Source organism: Sciurus vulgaris (genome assembly GCF_902686455.1).
Source record: "Sciurus vulgaris genome assembly, chromosome: 4".
Taxonomy (NCBI): Eukaryota; Metazoa; Chordata; class Mammalia; order Rodentia; family Sciuridae; genus Sciurus; species Sciurus vulgaris.
The window spans coordinates 181,526,194-181,550,817 of NC_136464.1; the positions used below are offsets into that span (position 1 = coordinate 181,526,194).

General features: G+C 41.3%; 1 long non-coding RNA gene across 2 annotated transcripts; it reads right to left on the bottom strand.

Moving 5' to 3' along the window:
* Positions 1-107: 107 nt before the first annotated feature.
* Positions 108-19,648, bottom strand: LOC306658753. Of its 2 annotated transcripts, XR_013763141.1 has the most exons (5): positions 19,475-19,648; positions 17,823-17,849; positions 2,907-3,018; positions 1,643-1,773; positions 108-1,227 (listed from the first exon to the last, which is right to left on the bottom strand). It is a non-coding gene; the product is annotated as an uncharacterized lncRNA (long non-coding RNA). The 2 variants fall into 2 exon arrangements; XR_013763142.1 differs by lacking the exon at positions 17,823-17,849 and having other exon boundaries at positions 109-1,227.
* Between the last annotated feature and the right edge of the window lie 4,976 nt (positions 19,649-24,624).

Sequence of the window (24,624 nt, forward strand, 5' to 3'; positions counted from 1 at the left end):
GTGGCAGAGACTGTTCTCCCAAGACTTGGAATTAAAATGAAGTAATAACATACCTAAAGGTGAAACGTGCCCCAGATGTGTCCATTAACTGCTCAGGTCAGGCGCTGGACTCAAGAGAAGTCCTCTACTTGAGACTCCACAAAAGCTTGATATCACAATTTCATTTGATATTTCCTAACAGAATATTTTTACTTACTAAATACATAAAAATAGCTTTGAGCTTGATATAGATGAAGGCAATTTGACAAACATTCACTTATCCTAAATTATAGATCTATTTCCTTTTTCCAGTGCATTGCTATGAGCAGATTTTATATGTACCCTCCTAATATATATATATATATACACATAAACACATGTCCTGTGCTCTCCCTACCATCTGGTGTAAAGTGACACATAGATGGCAAAGTGCTATTTTAAGCCCTGGGTGCGTTATCTATAACCAAGCATGATTGGCTCCTATATTGTTAATTTCCTGCTGTGCTTATGTAATTCCAGTGTTTTCTTGGACATGCAACTGGGCTGCATCTTAAAAACAGTCCAGGCACATAAATTTAAAAAGAATTCTTTAATGGTATGTTAATGACAAAATTCTGGTGCCAGAGTTGGAAAATTAAGACTCCAAAAAGTTAATAAAACACTGTGACTGAAACTTACTTATTTATCTAGTTGCATTAGCAAGGCAAAAAAAAAAAAAAAAAAAGCATTCAATTTGATATTTTGACCCACTAGGCATTATGGCAGGATACAGGAATTCACCTTGATATTTCCTTTTGTCTGTTTAAAAACAAACAAACAAACGAGAAAGAGCAGAACTTTTACTGAGCTCTCAAGTGAGCTGCATCTTCTGTCTGCTTCACAGGGAGGGTCCGCTAAGGACTGACGCGGAGTGGGTATCGTGAAGTGCCCCGGACGTTGGCACTGCTGTCCAGTTAAGTGCTCGTTTTGCAAATCCAGCTTCAGGGAGCCTGGCAGACCCAGGTGGACGCCTCGCACTGGGCTCTTGCTGAATGGAGACTTCTTCGTGTTCTTCAAACCCACCTGGAGTAAGTGCCAGGCTACTTCCCATGCTTCCCAACAAGAAGGAAGTGGTGACACCTCACACTGTCGGTCCTCCTCAAGGACTGTGGGTCTCCCTGGTGAGAGGAGGAGTGAGTGGTGCAGCTGGGGAGGGGTCTTGTTTCACTCTTCACCTTGAGCCTCCCTGGGTGGCCCTTCTCCTCCTGCCTGAAGACAAGAGAAAGTGAATTGTGCACCTTAGCGCTGCAGAGCAACGCAAACCCACCCTCAGCCGAGGCTGTCCAGTGCAAACCCTCCCAGGGTACACGAGAACCCTCCATGCGGGACGATGTGGGCATCGCAAAGGGGCAATTCCCAAGGCTTCGGGCCGTGGGACTGCTCAGCAGGGATTTCCCAGGAGCAGCAATGCACTCTGGCCCCACCTGCGCTCAGTGCATGTGACTTTCAACAAACTGGTTTTTCATTATACTTTCCATTAAATTTAAGAGCAAACATCTAATCTTCCTCCCACCCTTGACACATACACACACAAAATTGAGGCTCATTTGATGGGAAGATAAGCATTTTTCTCTGAGGAAAGTAAATAACCTCTTGTTCTGTATTGTTTACAAATTCATCATACCTTGATGGTGAGAGGTCAGCCTGGTGGTGTTTCGTTATTTTACAGGTTGTTCTCAAATACTTCTTGTAGAAACCTTGCAAAACAGATTTTCATTTGCCATTATGGATACTGATGTTTCTCTATGATTATACCTTTAATAAGGGAAGATTTTTAAAATATCTGATTATTAATATTATTAATATTATTAATTATTATTTATTATTATTATTAATATTATTATTATTAATATCTGATTATTATTATCTTGCCACTTGTTAAGTATGACATACACTTGATGAAGATTTTGAATGATAAACTCTGGAGAGTTTTACTCTCAGAGTCCCAATATTGCCTTAACTCTGGGTCAGAAGACACCTAAATTTACCACATGTATTGCCAATTAAGATAGTAAATGTCAATATTAAATATGTGAAATGCTGAGAGACAATGGCTGCCTAGATAGAGACACAGATGGAGCCAACAGATTATTATGCTAAGGCTTTCCATAATGAAGCTGAGGAATATGAATCCGTTTCTACCAACAGACCTAAATCTGGTACATTTTTAAACAAATATCCCACTCTAAAATCAACTCTTTCACAGAATGTAGTGAATGATTCCCAGGGCATGGGTTCATAAGAAAAGGCAATAAATTCCAAGTCGGATAGACTAAAACTCTTCACCAGGCTGATTCAACTTCGTCCTCTCTCTTTCATACTTATATGGAAAACAAACACTCTCAACCTTGTCTTTTGTTACAACTTCAATCCTATATGCAAGAATAAGACAGGTGTGGTGGTACAGGCCTGTTGTCTGATCTATTAGGAGCCCAGGTGTCCAAGACCAGCCTAGGCAACATTGCAGGAACCTGTATAAAAAAATTAACCTAAATATATACCATGAATTAAGGAAGCATCTCTGTTCTGTTCATTAGTGGGTTGCTACTACCATGAGGACAAGCCCCTAGCTTCCAGGAGGTATTCTGTAAATATTTACTAAATGAGTGAATTGACAGTCGCTGAACCTATGAATAATTGTGTTTTCTGTCATGGAAATTCAAGATGGTTCCGACCTCTAACTTTTTTATAAATATTTATACTAATCAATATGCTGAAAATACTGCTCAGACAAAGGCACTTGAGACTTCTGTGGCTACAGGAGAGCCTGCCCAGACTGGGCACCAGGCAAATGCTGAGAGAAGGAAAGGACAAATGGAACTTTGTGCAAAGGATTATTCATGCGCATGAGTTGTCCCGAGAGGGTTGCACCATAGGCCTAGACTCACCTTGTAAATGCAGAGTTGGCTGCAGTAAAAGGAAAGATAAGGGAAGCCTTGAGGTCCTGCCAGCGTTCCTGCTGCGGCTCCGCCATCACCGACTGTGTCACACATAATTGGCCTGGGAGATGTGGAACAGGAGAGGTTCTAATTATGGACAAGTTAATGATGCCCAAAATAATTACTTTGGAGTCTTTTGCATTGTGTGGTTTCCATTTTATGGTTTTAGAAATGAGAATGTGACATCCATCCTGGTTGGGTCCAAATTCCTTCAAGATGATAGAAACGTAACACAACTTGACATGAAAGAATTCCACTCTGGAGTCCATGCGCAGGCCTCCTGCCAGGCTCCTGGCCATTCCTGCCCTGCCACGAGCTCTTCTTTGTAAGACATGTCAACCATCCCATTGCATTTATGATTCCTGAAGATAAAGTTCTCTGACTTTCTTCATTTCCTCCCAACACGTTCTTTCTTCCAGAATATTACCCAGCCAATTTTCTGCACTTATCATATTCCCACTATTTTATATTTCCTGTATGTCTTGCCAGCATCCTAATAAGGTACGTGCTCCAAGCCCACACCCCTCAGAAAAACTCCTACAAGTTAGAATCCTTTCCTAAAGTGTTAAATGATAATTCAGTCATTAATTCTGAAACTGTCTTCTATTTTTTTCTCACTTCCTATTTTTTTTTTTCTAACTCGCTCTGCCTCTAAGCTCCTCTTTCCCAAGTTGCCATGTAAGTACGCATTTTAAGTGCATGGTTGCTTCACTGTGCGGGGGATCACTACTCAAAGAAAGACGAACTTACCCTCGGAGCTGCACCCCACTCAAGACTGAGCAGAGGAGGAACTGAACAGAAGCGGAGGTACTCAAATCATCAGGAACTTCCTGACAAAGAGACACTGACTGTTCATCTGGCAAGAGAGAAGCATCCCATTCACGAAGGCCTCCACAGTTGGAAAACAAACCGAAATATCTGGAATAATTTGGATGAACCACAGTAGAGCAGCAAAAAGTCATCTTCATTCTCAAGTCTTCCCCAAGCAGAATCCCAAAAGGCATCCTTACTACACAGCCACACGCAACACCGGGAACAAACCCGGCATGGACCTTGGCTCACCAGAAAGTCAGTGGCTCTTGCCAGAGAGGCCTCCAGAGCGGAAGCCAACAGACGCACCCTGATTCAGAAAGACATAAAAATACGTACAACCCAATGTGAATGCTTTTGAGTGAAAAAATGGCTTTGCCTTCTTGAAACCTCTGTGCTCTAAAAATCTGAAATATTAATTCTGAAAGTCAGGAGGCCCCTTTCCAGACTCTGAATGGGGGCGCTCTGGACGCATGCTTTGGAAAGCTTTGTTGAGTGGGAGTCTGTTTGACTTCTATCAATCCAGACATGTGGCCTCTGCCTGGGTTTCAAGAGCCACGGAGGGTCAGGACAAGCAGTGACCGGGGATGTAAGAGGGATCACTGCAGGCCATCCTGTGCGGACTCTCAAAACACAGGAACTCCTGAGGGGAAGCTGGTAAGGAGAGTCAGCACAACGGGGTCAGCCACCTCCCTGAAAAATGGATTTGAATTTTAAAATGTGCCGTCAGCCATCACAAAATCCAGGTTCTTGCTCATTTACAGACGAATCAAAAAAAAAAAAAAAAAAAAAAAAAAAACAGAGGCAGTGACGCCCTTCCCAGTGGCACAGGGAGGATGGGAGCATGTGTCTTCAGAGTGCAATCCTAGGCGCAGGCAACCACGACAGCTCCAAACCTGCTCTTAGAGTGGAAAGGAGCTCCCCAGAGGGAGAAAGGGCCCAAGACTCGTTCACACGCAGGATGCGTAATGGGACTTGTGTTTATACCTCCATTTTGAAGACTGCAGTCTCCAAGCGCACACCCAGATGACCTGCAAAGCCCCATGTTTCTCTCTCCTTTACTGATGGAAGCACTGGTCTTCATAAACAGGCCTCTCGCCCAAAGCCAGCGCCCTTCTAGTACCACTAGTTAGGAAGAACATGGTCCTTGTCCCTTAGCTGGAGTTAGCCTCGCACAGGTCCACCGTGGTTGTGGATGAAATGAGCCAGCTGCATTTTTATTGCCTTAATGGCTCTAAAACACCAAAAGGGACAAGATGAAGCTTTGTAGATTCTGCCCTTGTCCTTGATACTTAAATATCCAGGAGAGAAGCATTTGAGAGTCACCTGTCCAGCCATCACCATTTGGGGAAACAAAAGAGAAGGCCCAACGCGTAGAACACATCTGGGTAAATAGGATCCCCGGGCTGCTCGTCTCGAGACAAGTTCCTCTCTTTAGGAGACTAAATGGCAACCTGGATAGGCTGGTTAGGGAGGGAGGGGACTCTGTCCAAGCCTCCCGTGCAAAGAGAAGCAGGCAGCTACCTGAAGGCCCCCTGCGTGGACTTCCTTTTTATTTTCATTTTTAAAGTTGGGCTTACTAAAATAAAACACATATACAGCAAAATTCACCTTTTTTAGGGGCACAGTTGTAAGAATTTGGATAAATCCTCACTAATGAAGCCATGGTGGTGATTAAGACAAGGAAGAGTCCTGTCTTCCAAAGTTCCTGGCGTCTCTGCCGGGCCCTCTCCCCAGGCTCAGCCGCTGGAAGGCGCCTGCCGATGCGCTCCCTGGCCCCGTGTGTCCAGCTCACCTACGACCAGAGTGCCATACAAAAGAAACGTGACTGTTTTGCCTTTAAGAATGTGGGGGGCTGGGGAGACAGCTCAGTTGGTAAAGTGCTTGTGTTGCAAGCACAAGGCTGTGGGTTCGATTCCCAGCACCACCAAAAAAAAAAAAAAAAGAATGTGGGATGGGGGTTGGGTTGTGGCTCAGTGGTACAGTGCTCACCTAGCATGTGTGCAGCACTGGGTTCCATCCTCAGGATCACATGAAAATAAGGACATTAAATAAAGGCATTTGTCCATCCACATGCACTGACTGAGCTGCAGGATATGGGAGGCTGGGTCACTCATCTCTGGCTCAGCTAGAACGCCCCTGATGGAAGACTTTTACAGACTCTCTGTGGAGTCTCTCTCATGCCCAGCAGGGTCTCCTAGAGGACAGATGCTTTCGTGGTTTGTTATGTGCCCATGAATGGATGCATTGATGGATTAAAGATGCAGATAGTGACTACTTGGAAAACCAGATCTGAACCCAGGTTTTCTTTCTTATTCTAAAGCTGTTTTACATTTTTCTAGAACTTTACAGTTATACACAGTAGTTGGGTTCACCCTACAAACTCGTACTTGCTTGGAATTCCATTTCAGCTCATGATGCCCTCCTTTTCTCTCTTTCTCCTTCCCCGACCTCCTTCCTTTAGTCTATGAGACTTCCTTACTCTGGTCTATGTATTTATATTAGATTGAGAACCTAGATTTTCAAAGAATAAATTTCATTATCAATGTATTTAGAAGACTGCTTGAATCCTTTACTTTGTATTATTTCTCCCCTCTTGGTCATTTTCTGGCTCACGTAAACAATTATATAACCCCCAAATTAGTTCACAGTGGAAAGAGATCAATATGAGACACAGACAGATGAGTGCACCTCTGAGAAAATTGTGTCATTATGGTTTGTGGACTATGAAATTACGGAACACCACCGGGCATATGCCAGAAAGCTTCGTGGAATGCGCCTTCAATGAGACATCATTAATTTCCAGAATGCAGTGAATGGAGCCCACCACAGATGGCCATTTGTTTTGATGTACTCCAATTACATTATATTATTGCTACATTCATAAAAATAATGCCGCTGACCTGCCATCAATTGTCCATGCACTGGAGGCAGCTTTCAGCCACTACAAATGGACCTTCTTACCTCAGGACGGCAGCCAGCTCAAGCTGTGGTCAGCGAATACCTCAGCCCTGGACGAATGTTTATACAACTTGAGGACAACTACCTTCACCCTCAGTCCCTAGATGACTGGCTGCTAGGGTGACCATAAAGCTTTTCTGGCTTTTCTTCTTAGAGATTGGCCCAAGACCAAGCAGCCAAGGAGAATAATCTGGACAAAGTAGAACACAGAATATCATGTCTTCTGTAAGTTCTATTTGTTGCCATCATTGGGTAAACAGCCTAGTAATGCCCTCATTTCTTTCTACATCAACCCAGAGGAACAATCAGAGGGGAAAAGAAGAAATGGTTTCAGGTCTGATAATTCTGTTTTCAAAAGGCAATTTTATCCTAAATATACTTCTAGGCTAAATTGCCTCTGGGAGTAATTTTTACTCTTTAGGTATGTGAGAGAGAGACAGAGTTAGGAGGGCGGAGTACCCAGCTCTCCTTGGGCTGAGCTGCAGAAACCATAGCCCGAATCACCCACCCCAGCTCACAGTGAGTCCTGTCAGAATCTGGGAGTAGTCTGGTGGTCAGTGGGTCTCGGGTCCTCGGTTTCTTGGTCAAGACCAAGCCCTGTGAGAAGAACCAAGTTTTTCCTGAAGAGGGTGCAGATTGTTCCTCTTGTGAGGGAACAAGCCATCCAGAGGTCCTGAAATCTATGCACCAATTCATAAGCCTAGGAAGTGAGGCATAAAGGGCAGTGTGATCTGACCAGCATCCACCCCTCCATGACTCAGTGGAAGGAGTGCAGAATGCATGGGAGGTGGACTAGTCCAGGTGCTTGGGGCAGGGACCAGACACAGCTGCAGGCAGAGTGGCCCACACGGAATTAGGAGCGACGAAAGGAACATGGGTGAAGAAGTACCTATAGGGCATGTAACTTGGGGTCAGACATAAGACAAGCTTCCAGATATCCTGAAGTCACTCCTGAGCGCAGGGCAGGGTGGTAGAGGAAAGCTGCAGGCACCAGAGGCCAGGGAGAGGCAGGGCGGACCTCCCCTAAAAGCAGAGAGCGTGTGACCCAGCCGACACCTTGACATCAGGCATGCAGCCTTTGGAGCTGCAAGACCATGGACTTCTACTGTGTTATGACTTGGAGTTTGTGCTGCTTCGTTACAGAAGCCATAGGAAATAATATAAAGATGGACTTTCAAAGGCACGCAGACCAAGATGCCAACAATCCTACTATGGATGCACCATAATACATAAACAATAACAGCCAGTCGTGCATCAAAGGGGAATCCCTTGTCTTTTGACAGAAAGGTCACTACTTCCTGGAAAAGACAGCACGCCGTGGCAGGAGGCATGCACACGCTTCCCAGCAGTGCAGGACATGCTGCTGAGGCTGGGGAGAACATGGAGCCTCGCTGTGAACCTCCTTGTCTCCACAGACCACGTGTCCTTGTTGCTAAAATAAGGCCGACAGAAATCCTTGTGTTTATTTCACATGGAATTTTTTCCAAGTAGACATTTTAAAGGTCAAATGAAAAAATGTTTTGAGTAAATGGTCAAGAACCTAGAGGGTTCTATGAAGATATTAATTGTTTTTATTAATAAGCTTAGAGCTTTTTTGTCTTTAATAACATGGAAATTTTCAAGAGAATAATCCAGAGATATTTAGAAATCCTAGCTCTTCCACTCCTCAGCTGAACTGTTTGACCTGTACTGAAAATCCAAAAAGTGAGCAAAGTCAGTATAAATAAAATCAAAAATAAAAAGATGACATTTGCAATTAAAAGTCAATTTACCTCTACAAGCAACAATATGTTTTACAGACACAAATCTATACACTGGAGCAAAACCATGACACTGTACCATTAGGTATATGGGATGACAAGTCAGATTTGTGTAAAAATACAAATAGTATGCACACACACACATGTTCTTGCACGTGTACTGCACAAATTTTCTTTGCACATGCATACGTCTTCATTTAGGCATCCTCTAAAAACCAGAAATGCCACTTGACGCTTTCAAAGAAAATATGTGTCATGTCTCAAGTAAGTTGAAATATTATGCAAATTATTTTGCTTATCAATATTGCTCGTCACCTTAGTTCACATATTTTTGTTGACTCCAAAATATTTTTGACTAGTTGATAAATGTGGTTAAAAACTGAGGTTCATCTACACTTCCCTGCCCACATGGAAACAAAGGAGAGGTTTCCTGAAGACTAATTGCATGTCTTGCATATCGTAAAGCCTATCATGTTAAACCAACTTACCATTTTCTTCACAAAGTGCAAGAGTTTGGGTGGGGGTTGGGATGACTGGGACATAGTTCAGAAGTAGAACAATTGCCTAAGATGCACGAACCCCTGGGGTCCAACCTCACCCCCGAAAAATTTTTTAAAAAATTTAAAAAATCTTCATTGTTAGATCTGCAATGGAAACAGGAACTTGAGATCTCTTAAGAAGTAATTTAGTACTAATTGAGAAATGCACAAGATTTTTTTTAAAAAATGCGTGGCTCATAGAATAAAAGGAAAAAATTTATATGTACATATATAAGTATATATAGACACACACACACACACACACACACACACACACACACACACACAAAGGTAACATAACATTTTTATTATAGTCCACATCACACTTCCTGGATTTATGGAGTTCTGAAACCTAAATAACTTCCTGGTTATTCATAATATCCAAACAGACTCATGTCCTTAAAATCTTTCTCAACTGGGCAGCCACAGTGGTGTACACCTGTAATCCCAGTGACTCGGGAGACCGAGACAGGAGGATGGAGAGTACAAAGCCAGCCTCATCAACGGCAAGGAGCTAAGCAACTCAGTGAGACACAGTCTCTAAATAAAATACAAAATAGGGTTGGGGGTGTGGCTCAGTGGTTGAGTGCCCCTGAGTTCAATCCCTGGTACCTGCCCTGCCCCCAAAAAAGTCTTTCCCTACCGACTTCAGCCTCACCATCTAACTTCTGCATAGTAGCTACCGCTCTGACTACCACTATCTAAATCGCACAGGTGTGTTTATGTATATAAATTATGCCAGGCATAAATGTGCATTGGTGAAATGAGCAGTAGTCATGAAACATTCTGGAAAGCCGAGATCCTTACTCAATGCAGCATACGACACAGGATCCAGGTTCCCAGCACTGAGATCACTTTAAGCAGCAGCTGGGTTTAGGGTAACATTCAGCCCTAATTCTGCCTCTAATGCCCCGTCTCTGTGTACCCACTGGCCTCGGGCCTCCCCTCCAGCCCAACTACGAAAGCCTTCTATTTCCTGTTGTACGTGGCCCCTGCTGCCAGATGACCTGTTGGAGCTGACTCTTCACACCCGTGCTTGTCAGGTGCGAGAGCTGGAGATGGCCCTGCGCATGCCAAGTCTTCCCGGCATGGCCTCTTTCCTTCATGCCAATAACCTGGCCCTCTGCAGGCTCTCAGGTTGAGCTCCTTTCCCACATGCCCGGGCTGTGCTAAGACCTGAACACGCATGGGGTGGTGGAGGCAGGCAGGATGCAGTGAGCACACCTAGCCCTCCGCACATCGCCAGCTAGGGCTTCCCCAGTGACCGTGGAAGCCAAATGGCTCGGGTCGGCTTAAATTCCACTCGGAATGCCACAGAGACTGGGGTGCACAGTGCCCTCATGCACTTTTCCTTGCCACTCTCATGCCTGAGTCTCCAGGTACCCTACCGTCTTCCCTTCCTGCAAGGTGGGCCAAGTCTGAAGGGTGGCGGGCCTGCCCTGTCCTCCCCTGCATGTCCTGGGCATCAGGTCCCCCCTGGTGCTACCCTGGCCATCAGGCCCCACCCTGCATTCCTGTTATGGGATTGGCCATGTCCCTGAGAGTGGAAGTTGAAGCTCTAGCATGCGCCTGTGAGTGTGGCCTCTTTTTCAAATAGAGTCATTACAGATGTCCTCAGGTTAAGTCGAGGCCACTGGGGTGGACCCTAACCCAATATCACTGGAGTCCTCGTTGGGACAGAGGGCAGAGACGGGCACACTGGGCCACGGTGCCACGTGAACACGGAGCAGACACTGGTATCATGCCTGCACAGTCCAGGGAGACCCTGGGGCTTCCAGGAGCTGGAAGAAGCAAACAAGGATCCCCCACTGGAGTTCGGGGTGGAGCACAGCCCTGCCAGCACCAGGAGGTCTGGCTCTGGCCCTCAACCTGTGAGGATCAGGGTAGGTCTGTCACTTTAACACACCAGATCCTGGTTCTCTGTGGCATGATCCTGTTTAGTCTCAGAACAGATAGGGGCCTGGCGCTCATGGTACTAGCAACCAACGGCTGGGGCGTGAGGCCAGCCTCGTCTACTGCCCCTCCATGCTTCACACTGAACCGAGACCAGCTTCGCTGTGCAGCACCTTCCTCTCCCGTCCTCCTTCCCTTGCTCAGCATTCCTGCATTTAGAAGGCAGCCCAGAGTCTGAGCAGGGCTCTCCATGGGCCAAGCCCACCCTCCAGCACGTCTCCCACTGGGCTGCCCCAAGCTCCCCATGCTGCAGCCTCTTCTGCTACCACCCTTCCCTCCAGAACCTCTACCTCCTGCACACCTACCCCACCCTGGCCCCAGAAGAAGCACCTTCCTCCCATCTCCACAGGTCAGATGGAGTTCATGTGCCAGTCTTGAGTGATGGCTTTTGTAATCTACTCTCCCAAGTAGGAACTTGCATCTCCCTGCTTCATAAGACCACATGTGCACGTGCTTGTCCCTCTATTTTAACATCTACCCCAAGGTACAGTTTATTATAGTGAATAGTAAACACATTCAGTCTCCCTGACTGCAAACAAGCTCCTTAAGCATTTTAGCTTTTACATAGTCTGAGTGATCTTGCAGAGAGACTGGCACATTACACATCAGTTAGGCTGAATCACGAAAAAATGAATCAAAGTAAGTTTTGTGTGTCAATGACTTTGTGTTACTTTAGTAGCCTCTGTCTCATCAAAAGCTGTCCATTGGCATTTGCACACTCAGTGCACTTACATACAGAAATTACTAAGTAATAAATCCTACAACAGAGAGAGAAAAGATATATGCAACTAGTAACCCTTGCTAAACATGATTGGAGACTCCATTTGAAGTATGCATGAATGTGTGTGTGTGTGTGTGTGTGTGTGTGTGTGTGCGCGCGCGCATATGTAAGCAGGAGAAGTCACGTCACCGAATCCCTCACAAGGATCCATCACTCTGCCTTTAATTAATGTCCTCCTACCTTCCCACTGCTTGGTTTCCCCCTTTGATAGTGTACTCACTACTTTTATTTTCTTTCCCTTAATTTTTCTAAATGATAAGAAGGGGACAGTGAATGTCTATATATGCATTTTGTAGCCACATATTTATTAACAATTATTCACTCAGCATGCACCAAAAATAAGATATGCATAGCTTTTTTTATTTTTTAAGCAAATTATAATAACTACTCCCACCTAAAAATTGGAAATTGAGCCTCTCTTGTAACCTCATATTCTCTTAACCTTGGAATACTTCTGCTAAGGCCATGTCACAGCAGACAACTGACAAGATGTCCTATTTAGTTTTGCAACTCGTGGCAACCACGCAGTGAGGAAGGTCCTGACTCATGTATGGTGCCGTTTTGTAGAGTCCCCAGTTATTTCAGTGCTGGGGCACCTCAGTCACAGAGAAGCAGGTTGACTGGCCTTCACATACTTTCCCCTCTAAGTTCTTGTGAATTTATACTGGCTCAGCTAATCGATACCTCACTTCAAATGCTCAAACCAAAAGCTTTAATGCAAGAACTATTTCGCTATTTGTCTTGAAAAGATGAAAATGAAAAATAACAGGCCAGGTCCAGACAATGAGGAGGAACATGGGAGAAGAAGCATCCACAAATGTGCTTTCAAACTCACATCCTTGGATGGAGTCGGAAAAAATCATGCTAAGCAAGATAAGCCAATTCCCCCCAAAACAGGCCAAATGTTTTCTCTGTTGAATGGATGCTGATACATAAGGGGGTAGGGGGGTATAAGTGAAGAATGGAGGAACGTTGGATTGTGTAGACGGAAATGAGGAAAGGGGAAGGGGCAGAGGGGAAGGAAAGATGGTGGAATGAGACAGACACTATTACCCTATGTACATGTATGATCACACCAATGGTGTGACTCTACAATGGGTACACCCAGAGCAATGAAAAGTTGTGCTTCATTTGTGTACAATGAATCAAAATGCATTCTGCTGTCAGGTGTAACTACACAGAACAAACAATTTAAAAAATCACATCCTGAGCCAAATATTTTGACTATGAAAGCATCCAAAAGGGACTAAATACCATCACATGAAAAAAGCAAAAATAGCCCTCAACAAAGAAAGGCAATCTAGTATAGTTCTAGAAATCCTAACTGCTATGTGCAAAAGGAACCTCAGGACACTTTAATAAAGCCAGGGATTGTAAATGATAATGACTAATTTAGAATGTCTTTTCAGTTAGCTTCTAATAACTGAGTGGTTTGACCTGGAACTGCTGGATTCATCTATGCTTTTCAATTTAGAACATATCTACACTTATCCACTGACATCTGCATTCCTCATCTCTGCATGACATTTCTATACTCCCCAGGAAAGTAAGAATTAGGAAGATTTAGTTTCAGTATTTCTAGCAATTTTTAGGTGAACTCCTAAGTATTACGAGTTCAGTTAGATGCTCTTCAACAGATGAATGGATAAAGAAGCTGTGGTACATATACACAATGGAATATTATTCAGCCATAAAGAAGAATAATATTATGGCATTTGCAAATAAATGGATGAAATTTGGAATGCTAAGTGCAATAAGGCAATCCCAAAAAACCAAAGGCCGAATGTTTTCCCTGATAAGTGGATGACCATATATAATGGAGGTGGGGGATGAGAGAAGAATGGAGAAACTTTAGATTACATAGAAGGAAATGAGAGGGAGGGGGGATATGGAAAATGGTGGACTGAGGCAGACATCATGACCCTATGTACATGTATGATTACACGAGTGGTGTGAATCTACATCGTGCACAACCATAGAAACGAAAAGATGTACCCGATTTGTGTAGAATGAATCAAAATGCAGTCTGCAAAAATAAAAAATAAATATAAAATAAATAAATATTTTTTTTTAAAAAGAGTTCAGCTATAATGTTGACTTTCCTACTTTGTAATTCTATTACTTTTTAAAAAAACATTGTTTTTTAAATGTACCTTCACTTAAGTCCTTTGGTGTATAGTCTTGTCTTACCCAGACATGAAATACCAGTAAATAATGTCAGCAATGAGCCTTCCCCTTCCTCGCCCACTCCCTGGGGCTGGGTCCCCACAAAATCTGATCCCAACACTTCTTATGTGTCCAGGTTTTGTTTTCTGAAAGCACATCTCTTAGGGAGGTAATATTCTATGTTGACTTGAAACAAGCATGTTTATTTGTACAATCTCTGCAAAACAAAAAACAAACAAAAAAATTCCTCATTCTACTTGAGAAGGTTTAAGTTCTAGAAACAGACCAGGAATTTCTGCAGAAAACACCATGTTTTACCATTTAGTAGTACACCATTTCAGGTTTCCTACTTTCATGTTCATCAATAATATCACAAGGATGTGATATTAACACAAGGATGTAGATATGAACAGGAAGGCAATAAAATAGAGAAACAATGGTCAGAGGTAAAATATTTTGATTGTCAACCAGTAAGATAAATTCAAATCCCCTGGAGACTTAACGGCCTCCTGAGTGACTTTTCAGAGATGATAAACATTTAGTTCCTGTATTCTCATATATTAAGATGGACTTCACAGAAAACCATAAACATACTGATCTGGCCTTCCGTGACCTGCATTAATTCTTCCTGTTCCAAAGAGAATCTTCTTAGAAAACAGTAGAAATCATGCTTTTACCTCCCTTTTAGAAATTTATGTGTAATTTAGGAATTGTATTAAGAAAATATAAATAAAGAAATACATAGATTTTTAAAAATCATACTGTATTTTTAAGGAAATTATTGTTTCAAAGATTGTTTTAGGGGGAGCATTTTGTATAGATTACATCAATCTGGAAACATTATAAGTCATCCTCTTGCTAAGCAGTTTTAAGGGGTGGAGGACGACCCTTAGTTACTCTGAATTGGCTCAAACCACAGGAAAAGCCATCTGGGCGCCTCGTTACCACACACTATTTAAATTTCAGTGACATCATACTTAGATTTATTCTCAGTTGATGAAAGATAGGTATCAATTAAATTTGTTTTCCCTACACTCTTAGCATCCAGTCAAGGATGATCTTGATAATGAAACAGCTATCATCATCATGAGTGTGCAGGAAAAAGCCCATTTTAAGTGTGATTTCAATTCTATGCAGCTACTAATGAGTAAGCCACAATTTTTAACATCTTATTTAGGTTTTTATGCCATGTGGACCAAATCTTGAGAGTGAATCCCTCAAACATTTAATTTGACTTCATATTGGGACATATTTCATTCCCCTTGTCCTAAGCCCTTGGATTACGATCCTCCCATTACATGACATTTTCAGTTTCCTCTTATTTAAATATTAAAAAACAGTTCATAACCCATTAGTGTGTTAGTTCTCCAAAAATAATCCCGAGTTTTTTCACTTATAATTAAATACAAAGATTTTTGCTGCTCATTCTTTCCTCTTTTTTCTTACAATAAAGATAATAAACATATATCCCCTCAACAAACTAAGAAACATAAGAAAGATGATTAAATCTTTTGAAAGTGAAAAAATGAGTCAAAATGGGAAAAAAAATGGCAGAGACACAAATTACTGCAAGTAAAAAGTAAATAATAAACTGCTTTGCAAATAGTAGAATTTAAAATGAACAAAATGGAGTTGATATTTTCAAAATGAACATATGGTATCCTACCCTTTAATAAATTGGTGTTAGTATCAACAAGAAAAAATGGAGAGAATACTCATTCGAAACCAAAGCCAAAATTTAGAGAGAAAATAAAAGAAGTAAAACTCAGACTGGGGTATAGCTCAGTGGCAGAGCATGTGCCTCGCATGCTCAGGACCCTGGGTTCTAGCCCCAGCATTGAAATAAATCAATTCATTTAAAAAGAAGTAAAACTAGGGATATGTTGTTCTTGTCATCCTTATTTAAATAGGAAGCATAACTGAATGTTGATTTAAGGACCTTGAACTTCAAGCACGGAGAAGTGTTATCAGGTTAGATATGATATAACTAAATTAAGGCATAAAGCAGAAGTTTCCCTTCCTTTCTTAAAGGACAGCCTATGTTCGAAATGGTCATTAAATGGGTTCAAGGAAATACACATTGAGCTTTCATAGGGAAACCTTGAGGTTCCATAATTTCTCCAGTATTTAGAATGTGTTCCCCAGCAGAACAAGGAAGTTTATCAACCACCGGATACAGAAAATGGATAATCTATTGAAAAATGCATCCTACAGCTATGGTTAGCCTTCAGGAATTTAGGAAACCATCTGAATCTAGATGCACAACCAACTAAAAATACAGAATTCACATACTACAAGAAAACCCGCAGAGTAAAACTTAAATGTGAATAAGAGAGAGCAAGATCTGAGTTTTTAAAAAATCAGCAATGTTTTCTATGGTTGATGTTAAAGTGATTTTTTTTTCCAAAATAAATTTGATCTAATTTAGAGTAGCAACTCCTAACATTTTCACAATTAAGGATTTCCTATGTTATTCTCCTTTCACTTCATGGTTTAAAAGATTTTTAATTTCCCTTCCAAAATATAAAATATATTTAAAATTAATTCATTTTCCATTATATTAATCGAAAACAAATTTGACTAAAGTGCAGCAAACACAGTACATGGCCAATAGACATAAAAATCGCTGGTTCATTAAGTGTTGTTTACACTGAAATATTTAAAGGATCTGAGTGCACTTAGAATTCTTAAAACCAGTGTCAAAGAGCATTGATTTAGAGTTTAGAAATCCTGCGGTCAATCTTAGTTCTCATAGTCACTGGTTGTAAGTCCTTAAAGAAACCACATAAGCTCTTTGGGAACTTCTGTCCATACATCAGTAAAATTAAAGCAAGGACCCCCCACAGCAGTGTCATAGGGTCGCTGTAAGGGTCAAATTTAAAAAAGAGAATATATATGTTACAACATCTATAAACACCCAACACATACTAGTACTACATGCTTAAGCATTTGATTAATATTCCTGGCTTATTCCTATGAGGCATAAATGGTTGGATCATTCAAAAGTAATATGAAAGGAACTTGTGCATCTTCTCCAACATGAAACCTTACAAAGGAATGACATATCGTGTAGGGAAACACAGACACTGGCAAATGGAATGGTACCTGGAAAAATGAGAAAAGACCCACTATGAAGTATCCACAAATATTGCAGGCAAACCCTCTGACTTTTTGCATTTTGCATTGATAAATGCAGAAATAATGATGACGAGAACTTCTTCTCCACGTCGAGCATGCTATTAGTCATGACAGAAGCAAAAGCAATAATAAGAGAGGGACCAGTTGCAAAGGGGACCAAAAGAAAAACTCAAAGGTGTTCGCATTCAAAGGCAGGAAAACCTGCTAACATCATTGGAGCTAAAATTTTGAGTTGAGTTCAGTTATGAATTTACATTATAAATAAAGAGCATAAGTTTTAATGTGAATAAAATTCAGTACTTATCAGAAGACTAAAAGGAAAATGCTACTTTGACATTCCAAAGTGACTCAGTCCACAAAGATCTGAGCCTGCACCATGTACGAGTCCATTCTAAGCACAGGGATCGACATTTAGATGAAGAAATGGCGTCCAGTCTGGTGAGGAGAAAGGAAACAACCCTCCCTCCCATGTTTAGGGGAGATAAGCGAATTACTACATCTTCTTTGGAAAATATTCCAGAAATATCTTTCTAAATTAATAATACCTATAACCTTTGACCCTGCTGTTTATCATTTGAAAGTTGATCTACACAGAAAAAAAAGCATGATACATGCATAAGGATATTTGTTTGCAGTATTGCAGTTTTTTATAGTGGCAAAATAACAACAGTAATAACTAACAAATCTAGAAAAATATCTGATATTCACCATTGGATAAATATATTAAAAATTATGAATTACAGCTGCATTTACTCACCCGGAAGGAAGTCAAGTGAATCCATAGCTAAGGGAAAAAAAAAAAAAAAAAGAAGGAGAGATTTGAGGAGCCCTGTTTGATCATCTGATTATTAACTCCTGCTTTATAAGCTTTGTATTCTAAAGGCAATGACAGTTTGTTTTAATTTTTTAATTTTAGAGAAAATAAACAATTTCAAAAATAATGGCACACAAAGTACTGAGGTAGCTTTCAAGTAGCTCTAAAAGATAGTAGGAAAGACAGGCATTTAGACAATTAACTCTAAGACAAGTCAGGAAAAATAATAAACACTCAATGGGAGACATTCACTCTGTATCATCAGGCACATCAGCAAGGTCATGCACCCTTGAGTGGTGGGCAATCTTGAGCTGCAAACCTTTGGATAGAATGGCTGGATTTTTCTCATACCCTTTAAAGAACATTCTACACCAAATGAAGCTGCAGTCAGAGGTTGGGAATAGCTGAATAAGAAAATATGCAGCTGGACTGAAATTTGCTGTGTCCAATTGACTAACCTGAACACCACCAAGAAACAAGTTTCTGGCCCTGAACTCTTGGGAATTCAACCCATTCAATGTTTGGTTACATTTAATTATGTTGCAATTTCATACATGTAGGCAGAGGGAATTAAAATAACCTAGAGGAAATAACAAATACATTCATTAGCACTTCTAAATAAATTTTGCTGAGCTATAATCTTTATCTGTCAATATTCTAGATATGATGAAAAGATAATTTAGCAACTAAAGGAAATGCTCATTAACAATCAATCTTAAAAATATAGACCATTCTCAGAACTTTTATATATACAGATGGCACACATGAGGTGGGATCAGAATAAAATGCTAAATATGCCAATTTGTGTGTGATCTTTGATAAAGTAATAGAGTATTTCTTTTTGTGGGATTCTGATTTCCAAAATTACCCCCCATGCAGACCTACATGTCACTCAGGCACTTAGCTTTCATAGAAACAGAAGGCAATAATAAATAAATGTGGGTATCAAACACACACTGGTAAAACTATAAGTCTGCTGTGACAGTTAAAATCTAAGCAAAGGAAGTAAATAAGAAAAAAAAAAATTACTAGGTTCCCAATGACAGTCAAGTGAGCCACAGAAAAATTCTTAAAATGGCAGCAGTTCCAGTCTTTGTGAAATCACAAAACAAGTGAGGTAAAAATGTCTCCATATTTAATAATGTTTCAATCAAAGTTTATTAACCATGAATGGGATGAAGACTGAGATGTCTAGGTCCCCAGTGTACAATGCATGTCAGGGGAGCCACCTGTAACTCAAGTCCCACACCTCAGTGATATCTACACATTAACCTAAAGCAGCTGATGAGCAATAGTTATCAAAGCAGCTTGTCTCTAATAAATGAAACAACAGTCCTTTCCTACATATTTTTAATATCCAAGAATCTAAGAATCCTGCTGGATATATTTCAACTTCTTTATCCAGTAAGACACATTTAAAAATATCTGCAGATTGCTTAGCCTTCTCAAAAGGCAGTCCAAAGTATGCCCCTTATGTATTTACTCCTTTATTTCACAATATTTACTTATTTTTAACCTCAAATAAATGTTTAATATCTAAATTAAATGTCCCTCATCTAAAGTGCAAAAGTATATAGACAAAGAACAGAACCTACCAACCTGATGCTCTGAGTAAGCCATTAGCAGTGTAAAAGTCACTCAGCTGAAGTTCTTGGTCTCTGGCAAGATGGTGGACAAAGTCGTTTTTGATTCCCTAAACATTGTGGGCAAATATTTGCAACCTAAGTTTTGCCAATAGTCTGGTGCTACAGACCTGCTGCCAACCACATATAAGAAATCTGAAGATGACTTATGATTTCTGTTCCATTTTTATCTAAATGTCTTATCTAAATAGCTGGTAAACAAGTTTGCCCTAACATGTTTATCTTCATGTGAAGATATCATCTTCTTCGTGGTTGAAATTGGTGTATATATTAAATAATGTCTTGTTTGAACAACTCGCTCCCATAGTAAAACAAGAATTAAGGCAGATGTGCTCCAAGATACAAACAGACTGGGAAATGTGCTTTTGGATATCTGGATAACTCCCAGTTTTGTGGCTCCGACATTCCTTGCCTCTCGTGATTTCTGGGATGTCACCCTGTAGGTGCATGTCTTTCCCTTTAGGCTGGCCTCTTATCTGTGTCCTCTTTGTCTCCTTTGCTCCATGTGAACTTCATATGGGAGTATTTCCCTAGAGCCTTCTCCTTGTTTCCCTTTTTGCTGGGGTCACAGGGGCAGGCCCCAGGGAGGACTCTCAGCAACTCTCCACACTACACTGGAGATTTCTGAAGATCCCTCGCCAGGGGACATGTCCAAATTTTGTCTCCAGTTGCTCCTAGAAATATCCACCTAGAGCCCCGTGAGATTTTCAGTCCCAACAGTTAGAGCACTGTTGCTACCAGCCTCCATCCTTCCACCCGCTCCACACTGATGTACACCGGACATTTCTTACTCTGGTTAATGAAGACCCTTTCTGGGCAAAGAGGTCTACTCAGAGGCTGGAGTTTGAAATCACAGAAAATGGGAGATCTCTTTTATTGGTAGCTGAATCCTCACCATGACATGGCAAGAGCAGAGGATCAATAAAGGCCTTTTAAAAAGAGTAACAAGTGAATCTCATAATGAAAGGCTTCAAAGCAAAAACAACATCCAAAAACAGAACAAAAAGGGGGGGAAATGTGGATCATTGGAACAAAAAATAATAAGCCAGTTTTTGCTCTTCTGTTTTGAGAAAATGGAAAATAAAAACATGTGCCTATGTGATATTGTGCTTGTCACGAGTGCCAGTAAGACCTGGCAGCTACAGGCCCTCAACAAATACGTGTGTAGCGTATAGTGTAACTCACTGCTAAAAAGCTACGATTTTACACTCTAACCCAGGAGCTGAACGGCTAGCATTTTGAAGCTTTCTGGTATTTGTTAACTGATCAGTTACAGAGCAGCTATTAAAAGAACAAAGTCTGCTGTACTCAGAAGATTCAGCTATGAACACTTATGATTTTCTAGAGCTGGATTCATGTCTCGGTTCTGACTCTGACTCTGTGAGACCTTGGAAAGGCTTTTCGCCTTGCTTCATTTGCAAGTTTAATTATTTATATCTTGCCTATGCTCACCCATCTCAGAGTTCAGATGTGTGCCCAGAAACTGCCACGCAGCAAATACACAGCAATGGCGCAAAAACAGATTCAGAGACCTTCCTCAGGCCTCGCCCATGTCAGAAGCAGAATCCCTAGGCGTGGATGAAGCACCTGCTTGGCTACCAACCTCTCTGGGTTAATCTCCTGCACACAAGCCAAATGTTTATGGACCAGTGCTTCAGCTGGTGGCAGCAATATGTGCCCTTCAGTCATTTCTGTTATCTAAAGTGTTTTCAAACATATTCATCCCATCCCATTCTTTTAAGCCAGGGAGCCACCAATGCATTCAGTTATTAACCCAGCAACGACTGAGCAGCAGGGCTTGCTGGTGCTAGGAATGGAATGGAAAGCAAGTCTGGACATTCCTTGATCTGTCATGGAAGATCCCATTTATACAGGAGGCCTTATTCAAATGCTAGCTAAAAGTAAGTCTACAATCCCACAGTGGCTTGTGTAAGGAGAGAGATCCAGTCACAGCGAAATACCTATCCGGGCTGTGTTGGCAGGAAACTGGATCAGGAAGGCCAACGTGCACCTTCACTCAGCCTCACTGGACACCACCCAGAGAAGTAAACAGCTGCATTTGTTTTGCAGTGAGGAGTCCACCCTCTGTGCCACTGTCCTTATTAGCTCTTGGCCCGAATGTGTGCAGGCACAGAGGGCCGGGGTTTCTGCAGAGCCCCCGTGTGTTGTCCACCTGAATCCCTACCATTCCCGAATGAAAAGTCACAGGGATGCTCCAAGCCAGCTTCAGAACTGCGGCAGGGCCGGCAGGTGGAGGTAAACAGAAGGGCAGACAGCCTATCATCACATGGAGCAACAAAAATAGAACACTTTCTACACTCCCATTTGTCACTGTTGAATGTGCCCTTCTCAGGAAATTTGAAAGGATAAAAGTTTAAACTCTAAATTGTATATATCCTGAGACCCAGAAATTCCACTTTTAAGAACTAAATTTTCAAGCATATGCTAAAAAAATGGGTATTTTTTTTAAATTTCAAAATGTTATTTATAATTTTAAAAAAATCAGAAACAAATGTCTAACACTAAAAGAATATTTAAATATGGTCAACTCATAAACTTGAAAGCATGCAGTCATTTAAAATTATAGGGTTTTATTTTAAACAAAAAAACATGCTCACCATGTAAGACTAAATGAAAAAAAATATATAAATGATTTGATCTGTTCTTGGACAAATACAAGCACAGCTGCCCTGTATGTATGCATGTGTGTGTGTATGTGTGTGTGTGTGTGTGTGTGTGTGTGTATGTGTGTACCTCTGCCTGTTGCAGTTATGTACAGGTCTATACAAAGAAACTTACAAACACATAAACAAGGATTAATTTGTCTTCAATTTTATCCCATCTACCCACTCCATCCTGAACGAATGTACTATCATAAAAAGGGAAATAAATGAGCAACAATGGCAACTGTTGGTAAAAACAAGAAAACTTTCTTTACAGAACCACATCCCTGGCTGACCCAGTGGGTCATGAGCTGGACAGAACAACAGCATTTCCAAAAATCAGCTTACAAGGATGAAATTAACCAAGAGTAATTTTCACATGTGAAATGGGCAAGAAGAACCCTGAATCACCAGTCTTTGAGAAAGGCAGGAGTTTCTTTTGGAATCTAGTAGCTTCTAGTACAGTACTACTCAGACACTCCCAGAGCAAGGCTATTTAAAATTAATAAAAAGTTTTACCTAAGTAATTTTAAGGGGGAAAAAAGACCATAAAAATAGAGGCATATTTTTATGAGTAGAGTAAGCATATTCTTGAAACATCAAATTATGTCTGGACTTCAGTCAGGGTACATTTCTTCAATTGGTCTTTTCTTCCTCTCTCCCTGGGCATGCTCATTCATGTGACTCGCTGCTGTCACATGTGACCTCTTGGGGGACAGTGCTGCTCCATGTAGAAGTGTCAGCCACACTGCCTTACGTGAAGCCAACACAGGACACCGTGACCCGAGGAAAATGCAGCGTAAGATCCCGAATTCATGACGGAGGTCCCCCGGGAAGCCTGCGGGTGGTGACAAGTGAATATCCAGCCTGCCGGGCCCTGGAGTGAGGCAGTGTCTCACTCCAGAGACCACATCAGGTCTCTGGAGCCCGTGGGCCCAGTGGGGAAGTACTCAGGCTGCCCTCCCAGCTGGTGGCCATCTGCCTACGTGACAACTGCCAGATGGGGACAAAACTCTGAAATGGGGATCAAACATTAAATAAAAGAAGACTTCTTGGAAAGCAGTATTGACACCGATTATTCATATGACTTTATAATGTCTTGGAAGTTTTTACTTGAAATATTTTAGAAGGAATTAAAAAAAAAAAAAGATAAAAAATTCTTGGATGACTGTCTAGTGTGCCAGACATGAAACGCTTCAGGCTTCCTGCAGCAAACACGCTGAATCGATTTGTAAATGTACTTGTTGTTCCATTCAAACTCCAAACTCAGACAGATCAAAGAATCGATCAATACAGTGTCCTGCTTCCTGCCATGGAGAGGGACATGTGGACTCTCCCCTGATGGCATCCCCAGTTGTTCTTGGTAGGATCCTCGGAGCCACAGTCCCGCGAGCCTCAGCTGGGTTGTCCAGCTGTGCTGAACAGTGAGTCAGGCAAGGATGAGATGACGGGCTTTCTCCGCCCTCCCAGTGTGTGATGGGAAGAACAGCGGGTCATGAAGTGAGCAGAACAAATAAAAACTCCCTCCTTACCCCAGTTTGAATTGCTTAAGAAAACATTTTCATTTGTTTTTGTTTTCGTTTTGCTATGTTATCATGATTTTTTTTAATAAGGTAAGATTTTAAGTTTAAGGCAAATTTCTAGACTCAACAGTTTTAAAAAAAAGTTAGAATAATGGTAGATTCTATGTGTGCTATTATTCAAAAAAGAAAATAGAAACACACAGTCAGAAGATTAAATTAGGAAGACAAACAGATTTAACTTTTCTTTAAGACATTTGATTCCTGGATAAAAGAAAGTTAAAAAAAAAAAAAAAAAAACTTTTTTTTTTTTTTTTTTAAACCATCTTCCTAAACAAATCCAGATCAAACCCATAACATGCACATGGACTTAAAATGGAGCTAAGAATAGAAGTCAGAGTTAAAGGAATTAATTGACAGTCATAGACACTAGAGATGTCTGGTCATGGACTTGCTTCTCAGCAGGCCCTGGCCAATGGGGGTCAGACTGGAGGGCTCTTCCTGGTATGAGAGCTCAGAAAGTCATTCTGCCGCTAAGTGGCTTTTCGCTGCCCAGAAGCCAGTTGCCACAGTGGTGTGGGGCATAGTTCTCTTCCCTCACTTTAATAATGAAGCCCGTTTCTTCCACTTTGGCCCACACTGGTTCTATCCAAGCAGAAACTTGATCCAAACTGGCAGTTTGGAGGTGGAAATCTCTAACAAAAACTGACAAATGCAAACCCTCTAATTTGACGTCTTCCAAAGTGTTTGATTTGGCTTCGACATAATTGCTAAAAGATGGTGTAAGTTATTTTAATATATTAACATTTTTATAATTCAGACTTCCATAACTCATATGTTTATTTGTTGTATGGTTTGTTGTCTTTTCTAATGTTTTCATTACGGAAATCCACATTCACACACACCCCAACATGATACA